This window comes from Habropoda laboriosa, unplaced genomic scaffold (genome assembly GCF_001263275.1).
Source record: "Habropoda laboriosa isolate 0110345459 unplaced genomic scaffold, ASM126327v1 scaffold153, whole genome shotgun sequence".
Lineage (NCBI taxonomy): Eukaryota > Metazoa > Arthropoda > Insecta > Hymenoptera > Apidae > Habropoda > Habropoda laboriosa.
Window position 1 is genome coordinate 127,440 of NW_017100272.1, and position 8,405 is coordinate 135,844.

The window sequence follows — 8,405 nt, forward strand, 5'->3', positions numbered from 1 at the left end:
CTCTCTCTCTCTCTCTCTCTCCATCTTTCTCAGGTATTCCAGGGCTAATCGTGCTCCTCCCAGTTACGAGAAGAAGAAGAAGAGAGGACACGCGGGAAACTCCGGCGCGGAGAATCACGACGGAAGTTATCCGCGCGCTTGGCTGTAAATTAGCCGCAGGTAGTCGCCCCGGGAGCGCAGGTACATCGCGTTGGATTGTTCATATATTTCTGCTGGTACCCACGCGCGCCGCCGCCTGCTCGGTGTAAAATACATTATTTTCGTGCGTCGATTGCGGAACCAACCTCTGTGTCCCGCGTCTTTATTTACCGCCGTCCCGCGACGATACGTTTGAGCATCGCGGTGTATTGGCAGGCTGTAAAAGTTGTACGCGGAGGACTTTTCGCCGAGGGAATTTCTGCCTGCTCGAGCTCTGCTTCGAAGGCCGATTTTAGATAGAGAATTTAGACAGAGTTTTGCATGCTTGAAACGTTTATCGATCGGACAGAGTTTTAAATGCTTGAAGCATTTAATGTTTGCGCGAGATGCAGATGGTTTGTTTCTTCATTTCTATAGATTCTATTCTAGAATTTCTAGAGACCATGATAGTCACCTAAAAATTTGAATTCCATTAGGTACAGCAATAATTGTAGTAGCTGAAGTAAATTACACACGAGTGTCTTGTTCGGTTGTAAAAACCTAAATCTGTTCAAGGCGAAGGTTTAGGCGACACGGCTCGCAAATTTACAATTATTTAGGAAACCCTCTCATCTGGCCACCAGAAGCGGCAGCCTGCCGACCGACCAGATGAACCAGGACTCGACCCTACAATACAACAAATATTTAACAACAATACCCCCACCCTCTCGACACGACAGTCACCCCCGGAATACTCACAAAAATCCAATCAACACTCTTCAACCACCTCCACTACACATTTAAACAGCGAATAGAAGCACACAGCAAGTTGATAAAATAGCACGCACAGACACTTCGATATTATTATTACAAGCACCAACAGTCACTTACTTACTTATCTGGTTAACTATTTTAAATACAAGTATATCGTTGTTCAACATTGTGTGATTACTCAAAATTCAATACAGTCCACTACGTCTCCATCGCATCCTTCGAAAGACTTCACTGAAGATTGCAAAATTAACAGTTCGAAGTCCGCGTCATCAAATCGTCGCAAATTCTAACGTCGACGCTGTGACGCGACCAAACATGTCTATTTGCGATAAATCCGAAAAATCCAATCGTACAGATAATCCAAGTATCCCCACCGATTTCAGACGAATTTCAAATTTCTCGATAGGTAACAATCAATCACATCATTTCACCGATCTCACAGATAGAGATGTACAGGATATTCAGTAACATGCAGCAGTCATCGAAAGAAACAAAAAAATGTGAACAAACACGAATACAAAAATCATTCTCGACAGATCAATCATACGAAATGGTATCGTCACTGGTTTCGTTCGAAACTTGAACGTCTCAGTAAGCAGTGATCAATCACGTTTCACCCGATTTCAGATCCGCATTAAACCCATTGTAATTCTCTGTAGCAATTTCGAAAGATTGTCCAGAACCCTTCGTTTCCATCCACTTTGAACAGAGAAGCAACCGAAGGTTCATCGGACAGTTCTCGCGTAACCGCGTACAGCTTACACAATCGTACAACTCGCGACTCACCGGTGAACAAAGAGAGACACCGACGCGAGAGTTTCTCATTTACCTTGGACCCCTTCGATAAATTACGCCCTCCCCTGTTTGCTCGGAACAGCGACAGCCGAGGCGTTCCCAGTAGTTGGAACGTCTCTGGGACCTTAACACACATTCGAAGATGGATCCTTTGGATGGCGTACGAGGGGAAAGGAAGAGAGAGAAAAAGAAAGGATCTTCTTTTTCGTACAGTGATCCCTCCTCGCGTGGTGGTGGAATGCGAGACACGCCAGTGTTCTGGCCACACTACCTTGGACACATTCAATTTTAACGTTAATAATCACCGGGAAAAATGACGGGCTTAAATGCGGCCATTTATCAGCGGCGATCGATATTGCGAATGCGGCTTAACGACGGAGAGATAGCATCAGCCGTCCCGGTTCAGAGTTATTGAATCGCGTCAAATAATATACGAGCCAATAATGTATGAATAGTCCTGCAATTATGGGGCCAGAGATGGTATCTAAAGGCGCGTTGTAATTTAGTAATCGTTCATTCTCACCCAATATCCCACCAACACTCCCAGTCGCGTAAACACTTGTTCCTTTGTTTTATTATCATCCTAACGCCGTTGTTCTTCGCTCTTACAACTCACCGTCGTTCGATCCGTCGTATTAATATTATCAGTTGGTAGGAATTGTTTTTTTCAACGTACGCTCGAGCGTCGAAACGCTATCGCTTCATGAGTAACGCGAGTTTTCAAAAGAAGGTACGCGGTCGATGAATTTTCACGAGAGGATAATACGTCTTGGTGAAATTTTTCCCCGTAGAAACGATTCGCTGGGGATCATTCATAACCCTAGTTGAAATCGATATCTATCAATTAAACGATCGGTCAGTAACGGCGTAGCAAGGAACGGCCGAGGCGAGGAAGTAATTTGAAGTCCGACGTTTGTAGTTAAGCGCGGCAAGTGGGAACGGAACGACCCCGCTCCTAGATAATTAATTTCCCGCTTTAATTAATCATCCGCGTGATTTTATCGAGCAGGGCTGGGTCAAGTAACAATAACGATCGCGTAAATGCCAGCCCCTTATCGGTTATCGCGTTCCTTTCCAACCGTTGATTTAATACCGAGAATCTATCTGTACCAATTAACGAAACGACCGAACGATCTCTCCGGCTAATTTCCACCTTGTGAAATCCACGTCGAAATGCCGGCTGAAACAACCTTGAAACTCGAGAAAGAAAGGGGAAAAGAGAGTCTGTTGGACAACAATAAGCAAGAATCGCCACGGGCGTTTATGATTAATCGGCGTGGGACTAGCGGGCGCATTTTTAATTAACCGCTGCCACTGAAACGTGACAGCGGGAGAGCTGGGAATCGTGGACGATAAAGGCGGCGATCGGTCGATAACGATGTCTCCTGTGAGGCGCTCGGACTGCGAGTTTCAGGCAGCGAGAGAACGGTGCAAACGAGTCTGAAAGCCTCCTCTTCTGCTTCTTCTCCTCCGCCAACCGGGGAGATAGTCCTTGAAGGTTGGTCGTAAGCAACCGATCTTCTGGTACCCGGGCCCAGTCAACCGATCCAGACACCGGCTCGCGCATGCCTCCGGTGCACAATGCTTGGTAGTACTGCAGCTGATACAAGTATGTTCGCCGTGCAACCGGAATTTTAATTGGCTATTTGTTTGTCCGCTACACTTCGCGGCGCTGCTATTGTCCGGCCTCTCTCTCTCTCTCTCTCTCTCTCTGCTCGAGAAGAACGATCACCGTTTCTTCCCCTCTTACACCCACCCTTCTTTTCCATCCGAACATTCTCTTCCCTCTTCTATCCAATCTCTAAGGTGGTGAAAAGTCTTTTTTTCTTCGTTCGTGAGAGATCTTTTCATCCCCTCCGTCTTCGAGAGTTGGTTCTTTTTCAACTTGTCTCTGTAGAGAAGTTGAACTAACGCCTCGAGTGAAGTCTGTGTACACACGAAGCATACAGATTTTTCGTACTACCTCTCTCTCTCTCTCTCTCTCTTTTTTTATCTCGTACACGTTCACTGTTAGGAAACGATGCAACGAAGATTAAGACCGGATGAAATTGCAGTTATTACGCCGGGGACCGGATCGAGGGCCTGCATGTATAATCCCGCGTCACAATACGTATCGTTTCGCGGTACCACTTATCGAGTCATTAAGCGTTATGCGGTGTAATTGCGCGCTTTTTACCGGGACCGTTGGTACCGCGACGGACATTAATCATCGATACGATCTTCTTTCGACGCCGCCATTGCGAATGTCTCAATTTACTCGACTGGCTGTTGCCGGCGCGAGCACCCAGAACTCTGTCTCTCTCTCTCTCTATCTTTCTCGTTCTCTCTGTTCCGTGTGGGTCCTCGTTGGGATTTATCTTCGTCGAATCTAATTTCGCCGCTGCCTGCGCGCTGCGAAATACGAATTTAATTCACCCGGGCAACCCCGTTCCCGTGGTGGTTTCTCTCCGGTCGGTAACGCGTCCTAATAAATTAGCGAGCGACAAGTCCGCGATTCGCTTTAATCGCCGGTGCAAGAACCGACGCGGACCGCTTGTCCGCGCTGGATCGAGCTCTCTTTCGCGCGACCGACCGAGCTCTGCTCGACCACTGCCCGAAGCGGGCAGAAGGAACGCCGCGCTGTGCGGTTTTTTTGCGAGCGCGCGGAACTTATTCCAATTAAAATCGTACCTCTATTTTAGGTCAGCCTTCTCGCAGAGGTCCGGCCTCGAATTAAACGAGGCTCTCCGTGTGCCGGAGAAAGCCGCTTGCGACGATCTCCTAAATAAGCCAATCGAACGTAAAAGCTTGTCGCTTGCGTAACAGTGTGTATCTCTTTTCTTCGTGCTCGTGACCGACGACGCCTTTTTTTTTTGCATCTTGCTCGTTAATCGATAGGGTTGGGTTTCGTTGTGCAATTGGTAGAGAGGGTGGAGTAACGAGGTATGCGTTTTATCTTGATCCGTTTGGATCACAGGTGCAAGGCTTTTGCTATCTTCTAGTGGAGGTACGGTTTAACGAAGTGTTCTTGCGCAATCTGTTGCAGTTTATGAGAGGTGGTGTGATCTTGTGGAACGATCGAGGAATTTATAGGACGATCTTAGAGGATCGCGTCCGATACTAACATCATCTTCGTACGCAAACGAAAGAACATTTTTTCAATTTTACTGGGTGTTACATTGTTTGAAATTAGACGAATATATCATGATTAAATTATCAAATGTATTGATCATATGAGAGGAGAATGTCAGTTGAAGTATGGAACATTTTAAAGCCGGGTCAAAGGCAAGCCGGAAGGTTACAACACTTTATTCTGATAGATATAAAAAGTAGATAAGCCAAAAGATGCTCGTGAGTCCACCAACTAAGACGAGAGATTTAAAAACCAACATGTAGGAACTGAGAGATATTGGAGATGAACGTTGGTACGAAAATACGAGATGTTACTACTAACTTGAACCCTAAAACCAAGCTACTGTGTTGGAACAAAAGCTTGTAATTTCATAGACAATGTTTAGATACTTGTACATAGATGTATTTAACCACATCCCACTATCTTTCGCCACCTTTGAGGCAGTCGCACGATTCCATCCTCCTAGAACTTGGCACCTTTCTGGGCGACGAACTGCAAACTTTTGTTCCAACCCAACACGAACCACCGCAATCGATCAGATAGAATTCCGCAAAAATATACCACGCACTCGTACCAATCTCCAAGTCCCACCAAAGAGCAAAAGAGCAGAAACGAATCTCGAAGTATTCCTTCGTTGGAACACGCGTGTCCATTCTCGGTCCATAATTGCAGCGTTTACTCTGGTTACTAAAAAAATCGCGTCGCATTCTTCCAATCTCTCTCGTCTGGTCCGTGGACCTTGGAGCAGAGCAGAGAGTCGTAGGAGGTCGGGCATTCTAGCATCGACGACCCCTGTGGCTCGCTGAAATATCGCGCGGACGCCGGTTCGTTTCGATATTCCTGGCCCCGGGGCCTCGATGAGCGGCGAACCTCCTCGAGATCGAAACGGACGAGGAGGAGAGAGGCGGGTGGAGGAGCGATGTAGAGGGTGGAGGAGAGGCCGTCGAAGAGAGACCTCTCCGTTTTATTACATCGTATCGGGAAGGGGCGAGGCCGATGCGCAATTGTTTATGCTCGTGTCCCGCCCTATCGGACGCATCGGATACGCTCACCTCGAATACCTACCACGTTACTACGCGTGGTGAGCCGCGTGATGCGTGGTACACGCAGCTTTGCCCTCGTCCACCTTTTCGAACGGCAACCCCCCGGCCGCGCTCCACCTCTTTGTTTCTTCGTTCGGGCTAAGATTATTAATGGCACGGGCCCAACTTCTCTCTCTCTCTCGTACCCTCGAGTGTCAGTTCCTTGACAATGACGAAGTTTGCACCTCGGGCCCACCTCTTCACCCTGTCCACCTCGGTGTTCGCTTGGACGGTACCACGCGTCGCGCGTCCTGCCAAGTTTTTGTCCCCCTTCGGCTTGTTCTTTGTACCACAGGGGACTGGCGAGGAGTGTGCGTCCGTGAAAGATGATTTAATGCGAGTTCGGGTATACCTGATAACGGTACCGGTTGTGAGTGATGCCTGGAGAGTTAATGAAAGGTGTCCCGTGTGATTTGTGCAAGCTGTGAGAGAGGGGGGGAGTGAGGTTGATACGCGAGGTATGGATACGCGCACACAGGTTGCAATTAAAATTAGCTTGGCTAAGAATATCTCAATCGTCGAGGGGGGAAAAGAGGTAATCAAGGTTTGACAAATCTTTACATAGAACAATTCTGAGAAAGGGAACAGAGCGCGGGAAGAAGAATTGCAGGAGACTGGAACGCTTAACGAGCACCACGCGACTCGCGTTTCGCCTAGCTTCATTTACGTCCGCGAACCGGTGCATGAATTTCCACCGAGAAAGTAATTGCACGGTCACGGCTGCCGCCGCCGTGGAACAACTCTCCGCGCGGCACACCGTACAATCGCGAAAGCAAACAGAGAGGCAATAACGAGTCTCGTTATTTAGCAGAGTAACTGTACCGCGTTGAGGAGTTAGACGAGCGTTCGAACTGAACCCGCTAATAAAAGCGTCATAATAGACAGGTAAATGGCCGCGGGGAACTGATTGCACCGCTACGACGAGGACGACCACGAATCTTCGGTTCAAATCGACGATACGAGAGAGAGAGAGAGCAAGGGAGGGCTGGCAGGTGTTTCTAAGCGAGTTTAGAACGCGCAGCTGTTCCCATATCTGATCACCTCCGTGGACTGATTTCGAATGGATAGTCATCTAGCAAGTTAAAACCTCCAGCCACTATCTCTCCCCCTTTTATATCAAAACTCTCTCGATCCCTCGACCGTGTCTTCTACGAGACCTCCCATCACGAAGGAACTTGTTCCTCCTAATTTCAATTTCGTTAAAACACTGTAGGAAATGAAACGCACGGACACGTCACGTGCTAAGGAATAAAATTTATTTAAAATTATTATCTAAAGACAGGGCACCTGTATTTTTGTCATTGGCCAAAATGGTCACATCGTGTGACAAAGACAGCAGAATGGACATATGGAGACCAACTTCAAAGCAACAGAGTATTCACGGTTTCGAAGCATATCACCTGCAGATATGGAGATTCTTCCACTATGTCAGCGTGCACTGTCAAAAAGCTAAATTTGTAAATTTCGGGAGAGTCACAGACGGAGTCAGGCGGAGCAAGACGAGTTCTGTACGTTGCTAAGAAGATTACCAGCGGAATGAGTGCGCTCTGATGGAGTTATGTCTCCATAGGCCCACTTTCGGCCACCATAGGCGATACATGGACGAATCGGATCACATAGCATCGCATAACACAAGAATTAGGCGGTACGAGCAAAGTACACTTTCTCAGCAACGCACAGTACATATTTAGATACCTCTGCAGCCCCTGTATCATTTTCCTAGCCATCTTCTCATCTCTACACAGTCCGCGCTTGAGTTTTAGTCATCCACCAGTAGCCGCGGTCGTTAACGAAACGAATCTAGATCGCATTGGTGGCGGTGCGGTAATTGGCGCGATAGAGGTCCCTGACAAGGTGGTACGAGCCGATGAAAGACTAGGAAGTCTCGCGGCGTTCTCTCGGCGATAATTAATACCGCGATTCGAGAATATGGCGCGGTGCAGCGGAGGTGGTCGAAGGAGCACAGGGGCGCGCGAATGTGAGGAGAGAAGGTGAAAAGGCGGTAGGAGGTGACGGTGAGACGAACGAGGCAGGGAGGAGTGAAGGTATATAGCGGAGGAGCGATAAAATCGCGCGAGCAAGAACGCATGGCTATCTCGGCGCCGCGCCGCGCCGCTTCCAGCATCTCCGTTTCTCCTGCTTTTATTCAACCTTTTCTCTTCGCATTCTCGCACTCTCTTTCCTCCTCCTCCGTTGCTTTCTAGTTCTGTTTCTTCGCGCGCCACACAGCTTCGGCCACGGCGCGAAAGAAAATTAATACTCGGCAAGTGCGCCGCCATAAAGCTTCCCCGCGACGCGGTAATTATGTAGGGCCCTGTATTATGCGCACTTGCCTCAGCTGCTCGTACTCGGACCCGTACTTTACGAGCTTCTGCGCCTAATAACAAAGGGCCCCGCTGCAACGATGACAAGTTGAACAGATCCGAGGAATCGCGAGACGCTCTGGCGTTTCTTCGCGCTGCTTCGTTAATAATCTTCGGTTAATAAACCGTTTCGTTCGGTGAATGTTACGGTTCGGAAACGTT